This window comes from Gymnodraco acuticeps, unplaced genomic scaffold (assembly GCF_902827175.1).
Source record: "Gymnodraco acuticeps unplaced genomic scaffold, fGymAcu1.1, whole genome shotgun sequence".
In the NCBI taxonomy this organism is placed as follows: Eukaryota; Metazoa; Chordata; class Actinopteri; order Perciformes; family Bathydraconidae; genus Gymnodraco; species Gymnodraco acuticeps.
The window spans coordinates 2,942,046-2,962,302 of NW_022990981.1; the positions used below are offsets into that span (position 1 = coordinate 2,942,046).

The following is a 20,257-nucleotide window of genomic DNA, read 5'->3' on the forward strand; positions in this document are numbered from 1 at the left end:
GGCTTGTGTCAAGTTGTGTGAGTAACTAAAGTGAACTTATTGTGAGCTAATTATCAATTGAAAATTAACTCATAATCAACTCAAATTCAAACTCGTGAGGTTTATTGTGGTCCCTTCCAACTTGTGTCTACATTTCTCTACAAAGTACAAATGTAAAAAAAACACTTTTTGCCACTTAGTCTACAAATGACTTATGACAGCAACTACAGTGAACTACTACAAAGTTCAAACATTTATTTCATTTACCAAACTAAAGTAACCAAAACAGTCCCTGCGCTGACTGAGCCTAAATCCCTAAAACGTTGCTGAAAGGTAGAGTGTAGAGTAGACTATACGCATTACACTGTTACACACCTACTATACAGTATAGGCTACACTGTAGTGACTGACTGTACAGTCAAAGTGTACTGTACTGTCTGTACACCATGTCTTTTCTACAACTCTACATGTATACATTATACAGTACATAATACATACATAGTGATGTACATACATAGGCCTACTGTTAGAAATTAAAATCAATGTTGATATGGCGTAATTTTGAATTAAATACACTATTGTGGTGACCACCTATTTAACCACTGGGACATAATTCAAACTTGGAACTACAGTTGCGGTTATTGTTCCCACACGGACATGTTATCGGTTACCTATAAATAGTGTGTGCCCTCTTGGCTCTCTCTTGTCGACCCGGGCTGCGACCCGACAACATGTCCTTTACAGCTTGTGAATACATTACTATTCTTGCACCTTCCTTGCACCGCCTCTGACTCCATATCTCTTGGCACTACACTATTTAATTTAAATCAGTTTTATTCTGAAAAACCCGGAAATTCACACTATTAACTTAATACTTTTATTCTGAAAACGCTTCACTTCCGGTTAGCATTAGCATGTGACGAAATGCTACGTTTTCAAACCGTGAATCGAAGGTGAAATGACATGTGATGTTGTACACTGAGCACACTGGGATTAGCACTCATTTATTGACGCTGAATAATGTTTATCAGGGAATGTTTAAATAACCACAGACACCAGAATAAACGTAAGTGCTAGTTTTTTTGCGAGTCCAAGTACCGGTTCCCGACGTTCCGGTTTTAACCGGATTTGAACCGAAACGTTTTACAAGTCCAGTACCGGTTCGGCGTACCGGTACGCAGCACTATTACTTACTGTACTATGTGCTACTGAATGTGATATGTATTAGTACTGTATGTGCTGCCATGTAATATGCTCTTAATCTTGTAATTTTTTTTGACATGTCAGATGATTTTATTTGTCTGCATGCGTAAATAAATTTGACTAAATGTTCATTATGCACTGTCCCTATTTTAAATAAAATCTTATTCTCTCAAACCTCTCAAATGCCAGGCTGGTGACAAGCTCAACCGCTCAACAGTTAGATGATTATCTCTCAGAAGTACCCATCCCCAGAAGCGAGAACCCTATTGGATACTGGAGAAACAAACAAGACCGCTTTCCTGACCTGGCCAAGGTGGCACGCAAGTATTTGAGTGCTCCATGCACAAGCACTGACAGCGAGAGACTGTTCAGCGCTGCCTCTCATGTGCTTGATGAGAAGAGGAACATACTTATGGCTGATAAAGCAGAGAAGCTACTCCATCCATCCATCCATCTTCTCCCGCTTATCCGTGGTCGGGTCGCGGGGGTAGCAGTTCCAGCAGAGAGCCCCAAACTTTCTTTTCCCTGGCGACATCAACCAGCTCTGATTGGGGGATCCCAAGGCGCTCCCAGGCCAGCGAAGAGATATAATCCCTCCACCTGGTCCTAGGTCTACCCCTTGGTCTCTTCCCAGCTGGACGTGCCTGGAACACCTCCCTAGGGAGGCGCCCAGGTGGCATCCTAACTAGGTGCCCGAACCACCTCAACTGGCTCCTTTCGACGCGAAGGAGGAGCGGCTCAACTCCGAGTCCCTCCCTGATGACCGAACTTCTCACCTTATCCCTAAGGGAGACACCAGCCACCCTGCGGAGAAAACCCATCTCGGCCGCTTGTATCCGCGATCTCGTTCTTTCGGTCATGACAGAGAAGCTACTGTTCATTAAAAAGAACCTCCCACTTTTCCTTAATGAGTAGACAAGGCTGGCTTATCATAAGCTTATCTAGTTCTACATGTCTACTATATACCTACTTTCCTGAACAATTTTCATTGTGAGTTATAATTCACCATCTCAGGTTATCATTAGGGGGAAATGACAGCAGCACAGTGTTCAATATATTGTACTTTCTGTATCTAAATGATACAATGTTGTTTACATTGCTCATGAGGACAGACCACCTTATTTGCAGATTCTTGAAATTGTAATTTAATTTGTAATTGATTGTGGATCTTGTATCCAGTTTTCACTTTATGTATCTTTATACAATGTTTACTGCTTTGCTTATGAGGACAGACAGCCTTATTTACAGATTCTTGAAATTCAATTGTAATTTCATTTGTAAATAGTTACATTCATGTGGATTTATCCAGTTTGCACATTTGTATGCATGCACTTATAGGTGCATTTGTTGTTGTTGAAGGCCTGGCTGTTACAGTCTTTATTTACACTATTTAGTTGTAGGCCTGTTGGCCTAGATGTTTATGCCGTTTTAAAGCACCTTGGCTTTGTTCTGAATGCACTTTGTTGTAGTTATAAAATAAAATGCACTTGACTTGGAATTAATGTACTGTATGCATTCAAAAGTGCTGAATACATGTGTTATGGACCCATAATAGTGATTATTATTTAAGTTAAGTTTTGCCATAATCATGTCTTTTTCCATAATCAGGTAGCTGAACAACATTGGTAAAAAATGTATACATTATATATATATATTAATCATTTTCGGCCTTTCGGCATTCGGTTTTCGGGCCAACTGTTTCCTATTTTCGGTATCGGTTTCGGCCAAGAATTTCCCATTCGGTGCACCCTTAATAATGAGTATACTGTATCCTAAACAAGCCGTCAAACTATGATATTTAAAATGATTGATTATAACCTTTAAAAAAGGACCAATATATAACATGTTCATTTGTGGCAAGTGTTTCTAACCTGAATCAATATGATGGGATTTAAATTAGCCAAAAGTCAGTTGATGCTTATTGTTATATTCATTTAGCGGCACACACAGCAGATGACAGGCTACAAACACAACAATTAAATTAAAAGGTACATCTGTTGTGTGAATGAACAAGTAGTTGTAGAATTTAGTCATAATTAAGAAATGCATCAAAGTACTTCAAATACAATAACATAGAAACAAGTAATTCATCTTTCAATGATAATATTGTGAGGAGGCATAATTAAAAGAGCCTCCCCGTCTCCACTGCAATGTTAATTGAACACAATTACTGAAAGGGCCTTGTGAGTGTCTGTTGGATCAGCTGTGTAGCATTTTGTACTGACGGCACTTCACTGTCTGACACTGAGAGGACAGAGGAGCCTTGTGACAGTCTGTTTGTTGTGATGCATTTGGCACTTCTTGAGTGCATTATAGAGAGGCGAAGTCACTCCCTTTCCGGGGGATCTCCATGGGACCTTATTTCGGACAAAGTATGTATTGAAGTCAGTAGGCGCGTTCACACCGGAGTACTTTTCCCCGTACTTTTCCCGTTTAGTTCCGTTAGTACCCCTTATGTCGCGTTCACACCAAAAAGAGTACTAAGTGGGTAATGTCTGTGGGTAATGTCCACAGTAATGACTCTTACATGTCTAATATGTGTAATGTGTACTTGTAAAGCGCTTTGAGCACCTGTAAAAGCGCTCTAATAAAAAAAATGTAATGCATTATTATTATTATTATTAAGTGCCGGGAACTTTTACCCCCATTTTTAGTGCCTGCTAGGGAGGTGGTACCAAAAAAGTACCAATTTATATTGGCTAAGCGAATTTCAAACCACGCCCCGTAAAACTCTGAAAAGTGTTTTGAAGCCGCCATTGTATTTACTGGTATTAGCATTATTAACATTAGCCCCGCGCACCAACAGAGAGAGAATAACTTATGGCAACACAAAAAAAAACATGGGAGGGGTGGAGTGATGAGGAGGTGTCTGCGTTCTGGCGATTTACTCGGAAGGTGGGAGTCCCAGCAGCTTCTACTGAAGCCAGTCCCCAACTCCGGGGACTTCGGGTGGCAGTATACACAGTGAAGTTGTTTGCGGCCTGCCAGTAAACCCAAAGCAGAAGAAGACGAAGTGAGGTCAGCAGCTCATTTGTGTAATATTCCCTCAGAAAAGTACTCCGGTGTGAACGTGATTGGTACTTAGTGCCCTGAGGTACTAAGTGCCGGCACTAAGTACGGCAAAGTACTTGGTGTGAAAGCGGCTAATGGCGAGAGAAACGTTATCTTTCGATCCCGTTTGAATTGTGCCATGAATTACTAGGGATGTAACGATACCAAAAACTCACGGTACGATAACATCGCGATAACAAGTCCACGGTACGGTATTTATCGCGATATTGAATAACAAAGGAAAAGAATAAATAATTCTCTCGCTTGGTACTGATGTTGCTGGGACAGCAGTTGTCGCATTAACCGAATATTTTATTTAACGATGACGAAAAAACCTGAAAGCAGTCTGTCATTTTGACAGATTAGAACAAACTCGGAACAGCGCCAACGTTTCCCCGCAGCAATACTGGTGTTATGCCGTGTTATGCATGCCCTCCAAAAGGAAATGATATCGTTTCCAAACCATACTTTGCCGTACAGATCAATACATGTCTGGGAGGTTTTGCTTTACGCTGTGCGCGCTCCCCCGAGGTGCATGCACACACGGCATAACACCGCCCCCCCCGTTGACAGTTCACGAGCGTGCTCTCTCGTGAACTGTTCAGACCCGACGGGTAATAAGGGATTATGACGGACATTTTACGATCCCGTCTGTCAAAATGACGGACAGCGAAAAAGTCTAACGCCACCTCAGTGGAACGGAGAGATATGCTTTGGCCATGGGTGACAGCAGTGGGTCAAACTGTGCATTGTCTCTCCACCACTTCAAAAACAATACAGTTTTTGCCAAGAAGGTGAGGCTTATTGACAGGGCGAGATATACATATACTGTTGGTACTTGTCAATGTCTCTAGGTGTGTAAATGTAGCCCTGTAAATACGATGTCCTTTTGTGTTCTGTTGTTTTATGTTCATGTTGTAACCTACTTGCTGCCATGTTGGACAGGTCTCTCTTGAAAAAGAGATCGATGATCTCAATGGTACCACCTGGTTAAATAAAGGTTTAAAACAAAAAAAAGTGTTTTCAAAAAAAAAAAAAACATTTTTTTTTTTAAATCGCGGTACATTTTGTCAGTCTCATGACGGTATTGGGACGTTTATTTACCGCGATACCGCGATATTCGCTATATCGTTACATCCCTATGAATTACACATATGATGTTTGTCAATTTAAAAGATAATTTTGCAAGTAAAAAAAAAAAGAATGTGTCGTAAAACTGTGAAGTAACACTTTTTTTTGTGTGATACCGCTCAAAGAACTACATCTCCCGTCTCGCACCAAGACGGCCATCACGTTGGCACATTTCACTTCTTTCTTTCAGAATGAGGCGAAAAGTATTAAAAGAGGTGAAAATCACTACAAGTCTGGGCATGTTGAGAGCTGTACAAACACACAAGGGGAGTTAGTCGGTTCCGTAAGAGCCAGCATACAGGACCGGGATTCTGGGATTTGTAGTCTTTCTTAGTCGTATATTTCAAAGGTTTTACGACAAACTGTGACTTTTTTGACATGGAAATTATTTTTTAAGATTGACAAACATTTTTTGCCGTCCTCCAGACTTGGTTCCTTTTTGCCTGTAGGCATGTAAGTTACGGCTGTGCTGACAATAAATGCCCGTCGTTAACGATATTCTGTGTTTGGCGTGGTTTGTTTTTATGTTACGGGTCTTCCCACGAGCCACTACCGCTTGGTAGGGGGGCGGGTCATAACATATGGGGGTGTACTGAGAGTGTTTATTTCTAGAACGGCCATTGACAGCATATATTTTTGCTTTGTGTGTGCAGTGTAGGGTGGCTAGAATGATAGCCTAGCTGGTTTCAGTTTTGTTTTTTTCTTTGGAGTGACTTTAGGTTGGATTTTGCGTTATGGAGTTTGATCTAGAGGGGTTTGCTAGTGGTCCGACTCGGGAGAAGTTGAACGCCTGTAGTAAAGCCCAACTATGGGTAATCGCAGGCAGATTTGACATTTGCGATTAGTAAACAACACAAGAAGCAGGTCATTAAGGAACAGCTGTTGGCTGCACTGATAGAGCGGGAAGTGTTATCAGAGGAAGCGGGCGCTGCTTGTTTATCTAAAGACGAGGAAACAGAGGTCGCTCCGACAATGAGTGAGCTTCAGCTTCAGCTGGAGCTACGAAAGTTGATGATTAGAGAGAAGGAGATTGACAACAAACTGAGAGAGAAGGAGTTCGACTGTAATCTCGAAATCAGGAAACTAGAGGAGGAGTCTAATCGGATGCTTCGTTTGAAGCAGCTGGAGTTATCGACATTAACGCACCAAACTCAGCAGTTGGGCTCCACACATCCTCATGAGTTTGATGTGGGTAAATATACCTGATTTATTCCAGTATTCAGTGAGAGGGACGTGGATAATTTTTTTATTCTTTTTGAACGGGTTGCAACAACCTTGAGGTGGCCTAGGAATGTGTGGATTGTGATGCTGCAGTGCGTTCTCACAGGAAAAGCTCAGGAGGTATATGTTGCATTGTCTGACGAGATCAGCCGGGATTATGGGCAGGTAAAAGCAGCAATTCTGCGCACCTATGAGCTGGTGCCAGAGGTGTATCGTCAGAGGTTTCGCAGTTTTAGAAAAAGGGATTCTCAAGCTTATGTGGAGTTCGCCCGTGAGAAAGAGGGACTGTTTGATTGGTGGTGCTCGTCGACGTTGATGCTCATGGAGGAATTTAAAAACTGTTTGCCTGACAGAGTAGCCACATATATAAATGAGCAAAAACCTATGAAACTGTCTGATGCTGCGGTTTTGGCTGACGAGTATGTCCTCACCCACAAGTCTGTCTTCGGTGAGAGGGATAGAGCGCAGGCCCGGTTTGGTGACAACAAGGTCAGGGAAAGCTCCGCTAACATGCCGTTACAGGGCAGCATGCCGAGAGCTGTGGAGGAAAAGGCGAGGGAGGTGAATTGGGGAACCAGAGATAGCCCAGTGTGTTATTTCTGCAAGAAAATAGGTCATATTGTTGCGAATTGTTATGCTTTGCGGGATGAGAAGAAGCCTGTAAAGACGATCGCTTTGGTGAGTACTTCAAAGCCAGGGTCTTTCAAATCTGAACTGGAAGTATTTGCTCCGTTTTTCATGGAGGGGATGGTGTCTTTACCAGGGAAGAACAACAGGGTTCCAGTGACCATTTTGAGGCATACAGCAGCTTCACAATCCTTTATGATGAGGGGTGTGTTGCCCCTCTCTGAGGAGTCTGCTGTGGGTTCGGGTGTTCTCGTGAGGGGTTTGGTATGCAGTGTGTGGGTTCGCCATTGCATAATATTCATCTTGAGTCAGATCTGGTCACAGGTCCGGTAACTGTCGGGGTTCGGCCATGTCTTCCCATTGAAGGGGTAGATTTGGTCTTGGGGAATGATTTAGCCGGTGGCAGAGTGCTCGTTAAGCCGGGAGTGAATGCGGTGGCAGTCACCCGCGACAGTTTTACGGCTACAGGATTGGACAGACCGGTCAGGGATCCTCCATCATGGCGTGAGGGTGGGAAATCAGGTACGATAAGCCCTGGGGCTGTTCATAACCCTGTCGCTGCCTGTGTGGAGGTGCTGTCCAGTGCTAAAAGTGACACCCCTTCACCTTGGAGGCCCCGATCGCTGCGGAGACTCTGGTCAATATGGAGTCTCATTTGGCACACTTGCCTGATGCGCAGCGTGCAGATGTATTGGAGCTGATCGTGAGGTGGAGCGCCCTGTGTCGTACCGCTCCGGGAAATTCAATCCCCACCAGCGGGTGTGTTCCATCGTTGGTTCCACAGTCGAAAAGGAAGCACTGGCTATGGTTCTGGCTCTAAACCACATGGAGGTGTTACTGTTCTTAAAATGTCGCAGTGGTTGCAAGTTTTTTTTTTGTGTTTTGACTGATATGTACCCTGTTCGGTGTGTGGACTGAGTGGTTGAGCACTTCTGTCGACTTAAAGTCGATTGTTGTGATTGTTTTTTTTAAATACAAAATAACTCATGGTGGGGGTGTTACGTGCTTGTGTTGCTTTTCTCTGTCTCTCTGCTGCACAGGTACACCTGGTCCGCCCCTGGCTCCGCCTCCCCCAAGTGTCCTAATGACATTCAGCTGGGGACGTTAAAAGGAGAAGCTGGAGGAGAAGAAGGCTCTCTTTTCCTGCTCTGATGCCGAGGGATTATATCCGTGGATTTCCTCTCACCCCACGTGTGGATCCATTATTCTTTTGCTGTCTTATATTGTGTGAACTCTGGAGGATGTTAGTGTATGATTTTTCACAGCTTTGTTTTTTTCCCAGTATGGTTGTGTTAGATCTCTGGGTAGAGGAGGGAAGTCTGGGTCCTACGGCCCATGGTGTGGCTGGCCCAGGCCCCCTTCTTCCTTTTTGTTTGTTTTTTTGCCGTCCTCCAGACTTGGTTCCTTTTTGCCGGTAGGCATGTAAATTACGGCTGTGCTGACAATAAATGCCCGTCGTTAACGATATTCTGTGTTTGGCGTGGTTTGTTTTTATGTTACGGGTCTTCCCACGAGCCACTACCGCTTGGTTGGGGGACGGGTCGTAACAAACATCATGTGTAATTCCTGGCACAATTCAAACGGGATCGAAAGATAATCTTTCTCTCCCCATTGACTTCAAAACATAATCTTTCCGAAATAAGGTCCCATGGGTCGGAAGTAGATGGGCGCGACTTCGCCTCTCTATACAGTAGTAATATAGTTACCAGCATTGTGAACCCTGAAATGTTGAGTATAACAAAGCTTTATGTTAGAAATGTATAGTACGGGTCCCCAGCACATAGAAACTGCCCGATGCCAACTTGCATATGTTGGGCAATAGGCACAATTAGCATAAATTGTGTTTATTAGCATTAAATTGCAATATAGCCAATATGGACAATAGTTTAAAAATGGCTTGGCCAATTTTGGGGGTTATTGATGATCCATCCATCCATCTTCTCCCGCTTATCCGTGGTCGGGTCGCGGGGGTAGCAGTTCCAGCAGAGAGCCCCAAACTTTCTTTTCTCTGGCGACATCAACCAGCTCTGACTGGGGGATCCCAAGGCGCTCCCAGGCCAGCGAAGAGATATAATCCCTCCACCTGGTCCTAGGTCTACCCCTTGGTCTCTTCCCAGCTGGACGTGCCTGGAACACCTCCCTAGGGAGGCGCCCAGGTGATGATGTTGAATCAATTTATCACATTTACTGTCGTAGAAATACGTTTTAAAGTAAGTAGCTATATAAAGAGTATTGTAGTGATCATTGATTGACATAATTCACTCATGGAACTACGGGTTGGGGGTATTGTTCAGCACGGACACATCAGTGTTTCCCATATATTGATTTATTTGTGGCGGGCCGCCACAATTAAATATCGTCCGCCACAAATAGATCTCGTAAAAAATATTTTTTTTCCAAAAAAATAAAAATAATTTTTGAATAAAATATATATTTCATTGAAGAGCACAGTTACCCACTCAGCCCCTCTTTGCTCGCTCTTTGTTCTCAACGGCCCCTGAGCCCCGCCCCCTCCTCTCTGCAAGACATTTCTGAAGTTGGAAACCAGATGCTGCGTGCCGGAGAATCACTTCACGAATGGTTGGTAGGCTATATGCATACATTTGTCCAAAATGGATGTATTCAAGATAAGTTAAGTTTCTAAGTTTCTGATAAGTTAGTCTCTCTGTTCGTATCACGCTGTAAATCGCGGAGACCCAGCTCTTCAAATAAGTTATTAGCTAGCAAGCATGAAAGGAGCCTAGCTAGCTAGTTGCTAGCTGGGTTGTCGAGGTTAGCACGCATTATAACATTATAGCAGTGCTGGAATTGGGCCGGTACTCACCGGTACGCAGTACCGGCACTTCTGGTTCTGACCCATGGAGTACCGGCACTTCTTGCTCAGTACCGGCATGCTGGCGGTACTCCGGTACTCATGCACCGTGCCAGTACTCAACACTCTCCCGCCGTTCTTATTATACATCCATATATATATATATACAGCCGCCCGGTACTCAGTAGATGCGTCATGAGGTGCCGAACGGACATTCTCATCGCTCTAACCGCTGGAGTTTCACAGCGGCTGTCAGCTGTTTACTCCTGTCATTCAAACAGAACGTGCTGGAGAGGGGGCGGGGCTTATCTTCTCCATGTAAATACTGTGGTGGAAACGACTGTCAAAATTAACCTATTTGACCGTGATTTAATAGTAATACACGTTTCAAAATAATAATAATAATAATAATGCCGAAGTAACAACATACTGAAAACTGTTAGTAAAACCATGTTTTAATGCTTTACAATTTACATACCTAGATGCACGTGTGTTGTGTTTATGCAGTGCAACTCCCACCCAGTGGGTGGCTATGTAGAGTGATAGAACAGAGCAGGCACGCCCCCCGAGAGAAGGAAGCAAGTCACGTCACAAATTAGCATTTCTAAAATGTTAGCGTGGATTAATAAAAGTGCAAAAAGACAGCGGTTGTCGCCGGAAGAAACTTCAAATACAGAGAATGCTGTGCCTGTGTTGTAAATTGTGTCTGATGGGGAGCTTTCTTTGGTTGATCCTCCTGCTCCAAGTTCTAGTGCATTAGCATTAGCACTAGCTCCGCCGCCTCCTCCAGAGCCTCTAAAGTTAGCTGCTGCTGGCGCAACTGCCACCACCAACACCGGGCAAAGCGATGCACCTGACTGCTGGACAACGGACCAGGTGCAATATTTTTGCAAGACCAATGCATGGCTCCTTCTTAAAGATAAGAAGCTAGGATGTCGGATATGCAGAGATGTCAAATCTTTGGGAATACACACTGGACAAGGACTGAAACTGTCAACTGAATGGGGTGAGTGTGCAGTGTCTCATTTCGGTGTTGACAAGGGCAAACAACAAGTTAGCCTGAGAAAAAAAATCAAAGAACATAAAGAATCACAAGCCCATGTAAAAGCTGCTGACATCCTTACATCTGCTTCACGTGAAACTATTCAACATCAAGTGCAGTCTATGCATAAATCTGAATTAGACACCACTATCAGAGTTTTTCGAACGGCATATAAAATTGGCAAACATAGCCGGCCATTCACAGACATGCCAATTGATTTGAATGTACAGAAACTGAATGGGCTGAACGTGGGCAGGGTTTTGCACTCCAATAAAACCTGTGGCGAAATCATCGACCACATAGCTCATGAGCTGAAGAAAAAAATGGCAAAAGACATTACAGAAAACCAAAGAAAACTGTGTTTTGGTCGATGAATCTACCACTATTAGTGGTAAAACGGTGCTTGTTGTGTGTCTACGCTCAGCATTAGCTGATGCTGAGCCCGAAACGTTTTTTTTGGGAGCTGATCGAGTTGGATGGAACAACGGCTAATGACATCACAAAGGCGTTAATGGAGTGTCTTGGAAGAGATTTTAACGAGGACTTTTTAGGTCAGTGTTTCGTTTCTTTTGCATGTGATGGGGCTTCAGTCATGCTAGGGAAGAGAACAGGCGTTGCTACCCAGTTGTGTAGTAAATTCCCAAGCCTGTTTGTGTGGCACTGCTCCAATCATCGTCTAGAGCTGGCAGTTGGGGATGTGGTCAAGGAGGTCTCAGGGCTCAATCATTTCCAGATCTTTTTTGACAAACTCTATTCCTTGTTCCATGCCTCCCCCAAAAATCAGAGGCAGTTAGCGCAGTGTGCGCAAGCAGTCGGACAGCGTCTCCTGGTGATAGGGCGTGTTTTGTCCATCCGCTGGGTGGCTTCAAGTGAAAGGAGCGTCAGAGCAGTCTGGGAAAACTACCGAGTGCTTCATGATCACTTCACAAATGCTGCAAACGACACGAGCAGGGATTCCAGAGACAGAGCAAAGTACAAGGGCCTGGATGATGTGCTCACATCTGCAACGTTTGTCAGCAATCTGGGACTGATGTACGATGCGCTCACAGAGCTCAGCGACCTCTCTCGGCAACTCCAAAAAAGAGAGATGGCACTGCCTACAGCAGATAGGCTCTTAACTCGAGAAATACGAGTTTTTGAATCCATGGTCACCATGCCTGGCCCACACATGACTACAGTTCATACAGCTCTAGCTGAGAAGTCCTTCAAGGGTGTTGCCCTGCGTGAGAATGGCAGGCTTGTACAGATTCATGCAGGTCAGTTTTTTCCGCAGTATGGTAGAGAATCTGAGACACAGAATGACTTCCACAACCTCCTCTCATGTCAGCACAAGAGAAATCCCATTACATGGCCGGGAGGCCCGGGACAATCAGCTAATCCAGGACATGAAAGTTATCCATCCTGGAAGTTGGCCTGAAGAGGAGTTAGACGTACAGTATGGGGACGTAGAGGTGCTACGTTTGTGCGAAGTGCTGAAAGTGGACAGAAGAGAGACTGTTCAGGGCTTTCGCGAATACAAGGAAACCAGGGCATCCCGTACACCTGCTGCCATGGAGCCTCTACTGAAAGCAGTCCGAACCATCGCTGTCTCCACTAGTGAGTGTGAGCGGGCATTCAGCTGCATGAACGATATCCTTACTGCAAAAAGGAATGCTCTCTCTGTCAGCCGACTGTCCAGCCTGGTTTTCATTAAATGTAATGGACCATCACTAGGACAGTTCAATCCGGAACAGTATGTGAGGTCCTGGCTGGCAAAGGGAAGGAGAAGTGCTGATGAAAGAGCCTGTCCAGCTCCAGCCCCTGATACTGATGTCCCCAAGGCCTTCTGGAGCCTTTTCTAACAATGTGAAGTATATTGCAAAGCAGCTCACCCAGTGAGAAGACTTTTGGCATAATGTGCCGATTTGTACAGATCCTGGAGATAGAAGGACTTCAGACCAACCAGGGAGTTATCTGATCAGCTTGGTGTTCAATGTAACTCTTTACCATGGCTCAGACTTTGTTACTTGCAGTTACAGTTTCTCATTTTAGATTGTGCAAATTTTGCATTTGTTTTTACATGTTCTTTGTTCATGCTCTTTATCATTTTTCTGAGTTGGAAAGTTAGATTGCATCATAGTTTACTTTATACATATTTGTATTCTTCAGTGGTGAAGTATATTGCAAAGCAGCTCAGCCATGTGAGAAGACTTTTGGCACTTTTTCGTTTTTCGTTTTCTGAGTTGGAAAGTTAGATTGCATTCAAAATGTACAGAAATACTTAATTTTGTTAAAGCTTTTTATAAAAAATGCTTCTGACCAGAGCTTTGTTTCCTTGTCATTAATGTTGAACACCACCAGAGGGGCTCTCACCTGAAAGGTCTCTGCTTCATGTGTCTTCAGCAGAAGATCTAGACTTTGATTGCTATATTTTCAGTTAATATTGACCTTACTGAGCTTTAGCCATATCCGCTGCCTATCATAAAAAATGTTAAGTACAGTGAACCTTTCTAAAATATACAGTAGTAAAGAGACAAACCCACCAGCATTATAGTAGCCAAATTCTTGTTTGTGGGCTGTATATATATAAAATTGACTTGAAAAAGTTGCTGATTTTAGAGTACTGGCACCTTTTTCATTCCAATTCAAGCACTGCATTATAGCGCTCCTAACGTTAGTCAACTACCCACTGCATTTAATTCTTTAACTCTGACGCTGAATGATGTTTGCTCCCTCAATCCAGTTGAATATAGAAACATATTTTCAGAGGCAGAAACGGGCTCATCCTGAAGAGGAGCAAAGACAGCCTGGAACAGAGGTATTAGCAAGAGTACCTAGCTAGAAACACACGTTGGTGCAGGGCCGCCCCTGGCCAACTTGGGGCCCCAAGCGACATTGTGAGATGAGGCCCCCCCAACTGACAGGAGTGAAAACATTTTTTTTGGAAACAAAGTAGGCTACTTTGCAAATATAATTCCTGTTTATTATTATTATCAACACAGTTACTTTTTTATACAGTGAGGTCAATGGTAAATGTGCATGTATGTCGTTCAGTATGCGTTTACCGGTGAATACGTCTGCATTTCTGCCAAAAACTAGCCTCAAAAAGATTAAAATATAATGAATGCAAATAAACTACTTCTACTAATAATCATAATCAATTCAATAATATAAATACTATATTATTTTATTATAATATAGTTGTAATATAGTCAAGACAAAACATGCTTATGACATGCTCAAAAACTGATATTTCTTAAATCTGTATTCTAGTTCCCTCTGTCAGCAATGTATCAACAACTACACACACATTTCTATCAGTATTTCTCTGTGTTGTGGTTGACATGATGATGACTGTTAGGAGTTAAGGGGAGAGGCTGAGCATCACCATGAACTGTGCAAATTGACATAAAAATGAATAAGAGGGGAACAAATGCGCCATGTTTTTTAAGCTGTAAACTTTAACTGTTATGTAAGCCAACTAGACAGACAGTGTATCACTCTTCCTCCTGTACATTAGCAGATAAAAGGCATAACATACTTGAATGAATGGTAAATAAAGAATGCTGGAAATAACTGCATCTCCATTAGCCTATATATATGCTATGCAGAGACTGCCTTCTTCATGTCGTGAATTGCAGCTGATGTTTTAATATGGCAATTGGCAATTTGACTTATACAACATTTGCAAGTTGTACATTTGACTCATACAATAACCCACCTTCGAGTGATGCTCTAGTTTCTTCATGTTTTAGTTTTTTTCCCTCTTGCTTGCTCCGGACTGAAAGTGTCTTTTCACCGACATCTCTTCACCTGCACTAGTGGCCGTATCAAAGCCGTGATTGGTCAGATGTCGATTCATTGCAACGGTGTCGGGTTACAGACGTGCTCCCCTTGTCACCTCTCACTCTCGCGGGGGGGGGGGGGGGGGGGGAACTGCGCACAGCAGCTGAGGCCCTCTGGGCAGGGCCCAATGCAGCCTGCGTGATTGGCCTACAGGGAGGGGCGGCCCTGCGTTGGTGGGACACGCGGGAAAGCTGAACAGTCCGACCAGTGTGATTAGCTATCCAATTAATTTGTTTGAAATATTTCCAGGCTTCAACCAGTGCTAGTGTAGCAGCAAGAGAGGGTCAGGGAGCCGTGGCAGAGCCAGCTAGCTCAAAAGCAGCAGGTGAGATTGACAGCAAAAACAGAGAGATATATAAGCAGGTCAGGTGTTCAGAGAACCAGATTTTTGAGGCATCATTTCTATTCTTCTGTGCCTCATTTCTGTAATTGTGTGCCTTGCAGACAAGACATCAGCAAGCAGCAAGCATAGACGCACTGGATTTGACCACACACAGCATGGTACATTTAATATCTGCATAATTTGGGCTATGATTCATGAATAAATAATCAGACATGTTTTTATTTCTCGTTTTCTTTCTTGTCTTCTTCTTGCCTATATTATTTAAAGATTAAAAATATATACATATCAACAAATAATACATGATCAGGTATATGTGTGGCTATTTAGCAAGTATGATAAATGATTGCTCTACTTATTAGGGATGTTCTGTCGACTGTGCAGGCACCACAAGCCTGCAATTAAGAAAGGACGTGGCGGGGGAAAGAGGCCTTTTGTTGAGGTTGGAGCTGTGTCGTTTGGAAAAGATTACTTGGACTGGCACATTGCTACAGAGCACCATTAGGAGAGCATCAGATGTCAGGCATCTCTTGCATCTGGTATGTTCCAATTTCAACAGCAGGTATATAATAACTAGGGCTGTCAGTCGATTAAAATATTTAATCGCGATTAATCGCATGATTGTCCATAGTTAATCGCGATTAATCGCACATTTTTTATCTGTTCTAAATGTACCTTAGAGGAATATTTTTCAAGTTTTTAATACTCTTATCAACATATGAGTGGACAAATATGCTTTATGCTAATGTTTATTATCATTTGAACAATGACAAATATTCTCATGAATATTAAACACAACAACCTCTGAACATTACAAATATTCGCCTCAATTCAACCTGGAACCTTTCTCATACAATAATACAATACACAAATGGGTGTGTGTGTGTGTGTGTGTGTGTGTGTGTGTGTGTGTGTGTGTGTGTGTGTGTGTGTGTGTGTGTGTGTGTGTGTGTGTGTGTGCGCGCACACACGCGTGAGTGTGTGTGTGTGTGTGATGGATCATTGGAGCTATGTGCAACTCAAGGCATATGCTCGAACGGGAGCTGCCTGGACGCTGCAATCATGTTGCGCACTATCCGTGCTGAGTGTGCTGACTTTTTGTACAATGTCCCACTGTCTGGCTTCCTGCATAAAGTCAAGTGCTCGGCGCAGTTGTGGCGAAATGTCGCTCCTCTGTTTTCATTTAAACAGCTCCATATCCGTTAGCGCAGCTAGCTAGCACCAGATGCTAACAACAACAATGCACGTAAGGTCTCTCTCTCGCTCGCTCGGGCCACACATACACACACCCTCCCGGTCCTCCCAACAGCCAGTCAGTGCCTGCCGGTGAGCGTGGAAGTGTGGTCTGCCACAAGCGGGCGGCAGGAGCGGGGCTGTCAGCATCAGCTTGTAGATGGTATTTTAAACTCGATGCGCTCTGAAACTACGAGGCGGCCGAGGAAAAAAAATACACATGCGTTAATCGCGTTAAAATAATTAGTGGCGTTAATTTTTTTTTGTTATTAACGCGTTAACTTGACAGCCCTAATAATAACATAACTTGAGTAATACTTTTTTAATTATTTTAATATTTTGTAATTTACAGGCATCTCAGTGATGAACTCCTTTGAGCCCACTATTGTTTTGGAGCATGAGGCAATCATTGGTGGGTTCAAGTGTCTTTACTGGCTCATAAAGAATGAACTGGCCCTCCACACAAACTACCCCAAGCTTTTGAGCCTGGCTGAGCTTCTAGGGTGTGACTATTTCAGGAAATTAAAGGTAAAGGTCACCTAGCCATTATTTAAGATTACATTCAATCTTTACATTAAAGGAGCAGGAGATGGCCGTTGATTTTTGGATGAACTTAGACTTTGTTTCAAATCAGAATGCCTCCAAAGCCCATTAACAATGCGTGTTCATTAGGCAGTTTGACAGACAGCTAGGCCATTCCAATCAACTTGGTGATGCGATTGATTGGATGTTTTGTTTTCGCTCCTGCCCCTTCCACAGACTACGGATGTTTTTCATTTCTATAACGTCTTTATTTGTTTGATTACTATCGATTATTGTCATGATATAATGAGAAATTAAATATTCTGCCATAAATCGGCGGCCGCCTCCTGCTCCTTTAATGAAAATGTTTACCAAATTACAAAGTCCTTATTTTCCTCCCTTTTCCCTAAATCAAGATTGACCAGAGGAATAATTATAGGTCTCATCGTATCATCGACGAGATGCTTGAGATCCTAGCACAAGTCGTTGAGGAGCCCATTCTCATCGAGATGAAATCATCGCAGGCAATTAGCCTGGAAGTCGATGAGAGCACAGATGTGTCAATTATCAGTCAACTGTGCAGATGTGCATGTCCGGTATGGGAACATTTATTTGGTTAGAAGTCAGAATGCCATTAATCCTGGGTCCTGAACTGTGAATACTAAATACTTGCCTATGCTTTTTCTCAGATACCTGGATAAGGAGGGACATGTGTTAAATCAATTCCTGGACCTGGTCGCTATTGCCGATGGCAAAGCAAACACTGTCGTGAACGCCATCAAGGATGTCATGCTGAAGAAGGACCTCCCAACAGAGAAACTTTATGGACTCGGGACAGACGGGGCAGCCGTTATGACAGGTAATAATTGTATGCCCATGTGAGATTATGTTGTTTGTTGTATCCCATGTTTGTCACTAAATCATTTTATTTAAATTCAGGGCGTTTGAATGGGGTTGCAAAGCAACTTGCAGACAGCTTCCCCAAGATTGTGGCTGTGGCTTGTGCTGCTCACAGATTGGCCCTTGTCTGCAAGGACTCATCGAATAATGTCAGGTACATGGCCACTTTCAGAGACCACCTTCAAGATCTCCATCTCTACTTCCGAAACAGTGCCAACCGTACCGCAACACTCAAGGCAGCATCCACCACCCTGGGTGTCAGTGACTTGAAAATGAAGGTAATAGTAATTTGATACCACAGTAGTTATTGTCTGTCTATTCATAACTAATTATGTCTTTAATTGCAACATTTCCAGGAAGTGAAGGACACACGCTGGCTCTCTCAGCACAAGGCCATCGAGACCCTACAGAGGAACCTGAGTGCAGTCCTTGGAGCCTTGGCAGAGGAGGCAGAAGTGAGGAGATGTCCAGGGGCAAAGGGACTCTACACATTCTGTGCTACGTACAGATTTGTGGCAGCGGTTTACCTTCAGGCTGATGTTTTGCCCCATCTCACACGCCTGTCCAAAACCTTTCAGAAGCCACAGGTCAACTTTCTACACATCAAGCTGCAGGTATGCTAAATGTGCACTTCTATTTATTAAAATCTGTTTGATTTGATACATTGAAATGAGGGTTGTTTGCATGTCTGACCAATACAAAACAGCAGCTATTCCTTTTTAAATGTAGGTTCCTGCCACAATCCAGACTCTGAGGAGCATCAAAGAGGCTGGACAGACTCCACTCCCTGGATCATTCCTGTCCCGCCTCCATCAGGACCTCGATGATCCCCAAGGACTTGGAGCCTTCAATATACAGCACGAGGAGGAGGAGGAAAAGGAGAGGGTGTGAGATGGTCCAAGAAGTGCCTAGGGAGGAGCAGTGGGCCAGATTCCAGCGAGAGGTAAATGCCTAAGTTTAAAATGAATGAATTTCCCCCTTCCTCTTCAAAGAAAATGTTTATTTGTATTACTATTATTATTTGTAGTCCTGAACAAACTCTGGCCTGGCCCTTAATGACTGTAGTAAAGGGGGTGTAGGCTCTTCCTAAAAAATATATTGATCTGTTGTAGGTCATCCACCCTTACATCACGGGCCTGGAAATACACCTGGACAGGAGGTTCCATGATCTCGACATCCTTGGGGCCTTTAGTGTCTTGGGACCGCAATCAGCTGCTCTACAAGATGATACAATAGTCTCTTATCTGCAGACTCTTGCCCGGAAATGTCTCCCTCAACATGGGAATGACGTCCTCCAGGAGTGGTTATCCTTCAAGAATCACCTTACTGGGACATTCAAGGTGGGTGAATTAAGCTGATTATGACTACAATCAACTATGGTTCACAACACACACACAACAATGCCATGATGGTAAACCAATTGTTTGTTTCAAGAACAACACACAGGATGAGATCATAAGTCTGCTGGCAAGCAAATGTGATGAATGGGCTGAGCTCTACCCCTGCCTGAGCCTCCTTGCGGGCATAGGACTAGTTATCCCCGTTTCTAGTGTCAACTGTGAACGCAATTTCTCGGCGATGAAAAGCACAACAAATTATTATGCATCTTTATTAGTGCAGTTTGTGGTATTCCATTTTGCTTCATCCTCAGGTGAAAACAGACCTCCGAAACCAGCTCCAAGGAGAACACCTGGCTGCCTGCTTGAAGATCTCCTCCCTGTCCTGAGGCCTTCCCATATGATAGGGCATTAGAATATTTTTTCAGAAAGCCCCGTAAAATCGGATGTCAAGACAAACGGTGCAAACTTTGCAACAAGTAGGCTGCCAACTTTGCACAACATCTGAAGCGTTGTGTAGCCGAGCCAAATTTAATTTAGTTTGTTAGACATCCTAGTGGTGGTGTTCCAGGTGGGATTTGAACTCGGCACTTAGCCCTCAGTTACTCCAGGGAGAATGTAATTAAATGTAAATGTCTGTAATCTAATGTAAATTGCTTTAGAATAAGGCGTCTGCTAATTACATTTTTTGGAGAATAAACCCCACAGACCCTCAACTCCGGTGTGGCTCACTTATTTACAACGCGGGGGGGGGCGCCCCCACAAATATAATCAAATTCTGTGGGAAACACTGCACATGTTGACTGTACCTACTAGGGATGTCCCGATCTCATTTTTTAGCTTCCGATCCCGATATTTTCATATAGGTTCCGATCCCGATATTTCCCGATACCGGTTTTCCGATACCGATTTCCGATATCACTTTTTGTGTTGGCAAACAGCATTTAATTTTGTATACATTAAGAAATAAACAGGCACCCAAGCTGTGCTCAATAGATTTTATCCTCTCACTATCACAAATAAGAGCATTTTTT

The 20,257-nt window shown here is 43.4% G+C and overlaps 1 protein-coding gene and 1 long non-coding RNA gene across 2 annotated transcripts in view; one reads left to right on the forward strand and one right to left on the reverse strand.

Moving 5' to 3' along the window:
• Positions 1-20,257, reverse strand: part of hs2st1b (heparan sulfate 2-O-sulfotransferase 1b) — a 72,393-nt gene that overhangs the window by 32,973 nt on the left and 19,163 nt on the right. The window lies entirely within an intron of this gene.
• Positions 9,754-18,017, forward strand: LOC117559073. The gene is made up of 3 exons (XR_004570921.1): positions 9,754-9,792; positions 17,676-17,845; positions 17,926-18,017. It is a non-coding gene; the product is annotated as an uncharacterized LOC117559073 (long non-coding RNA).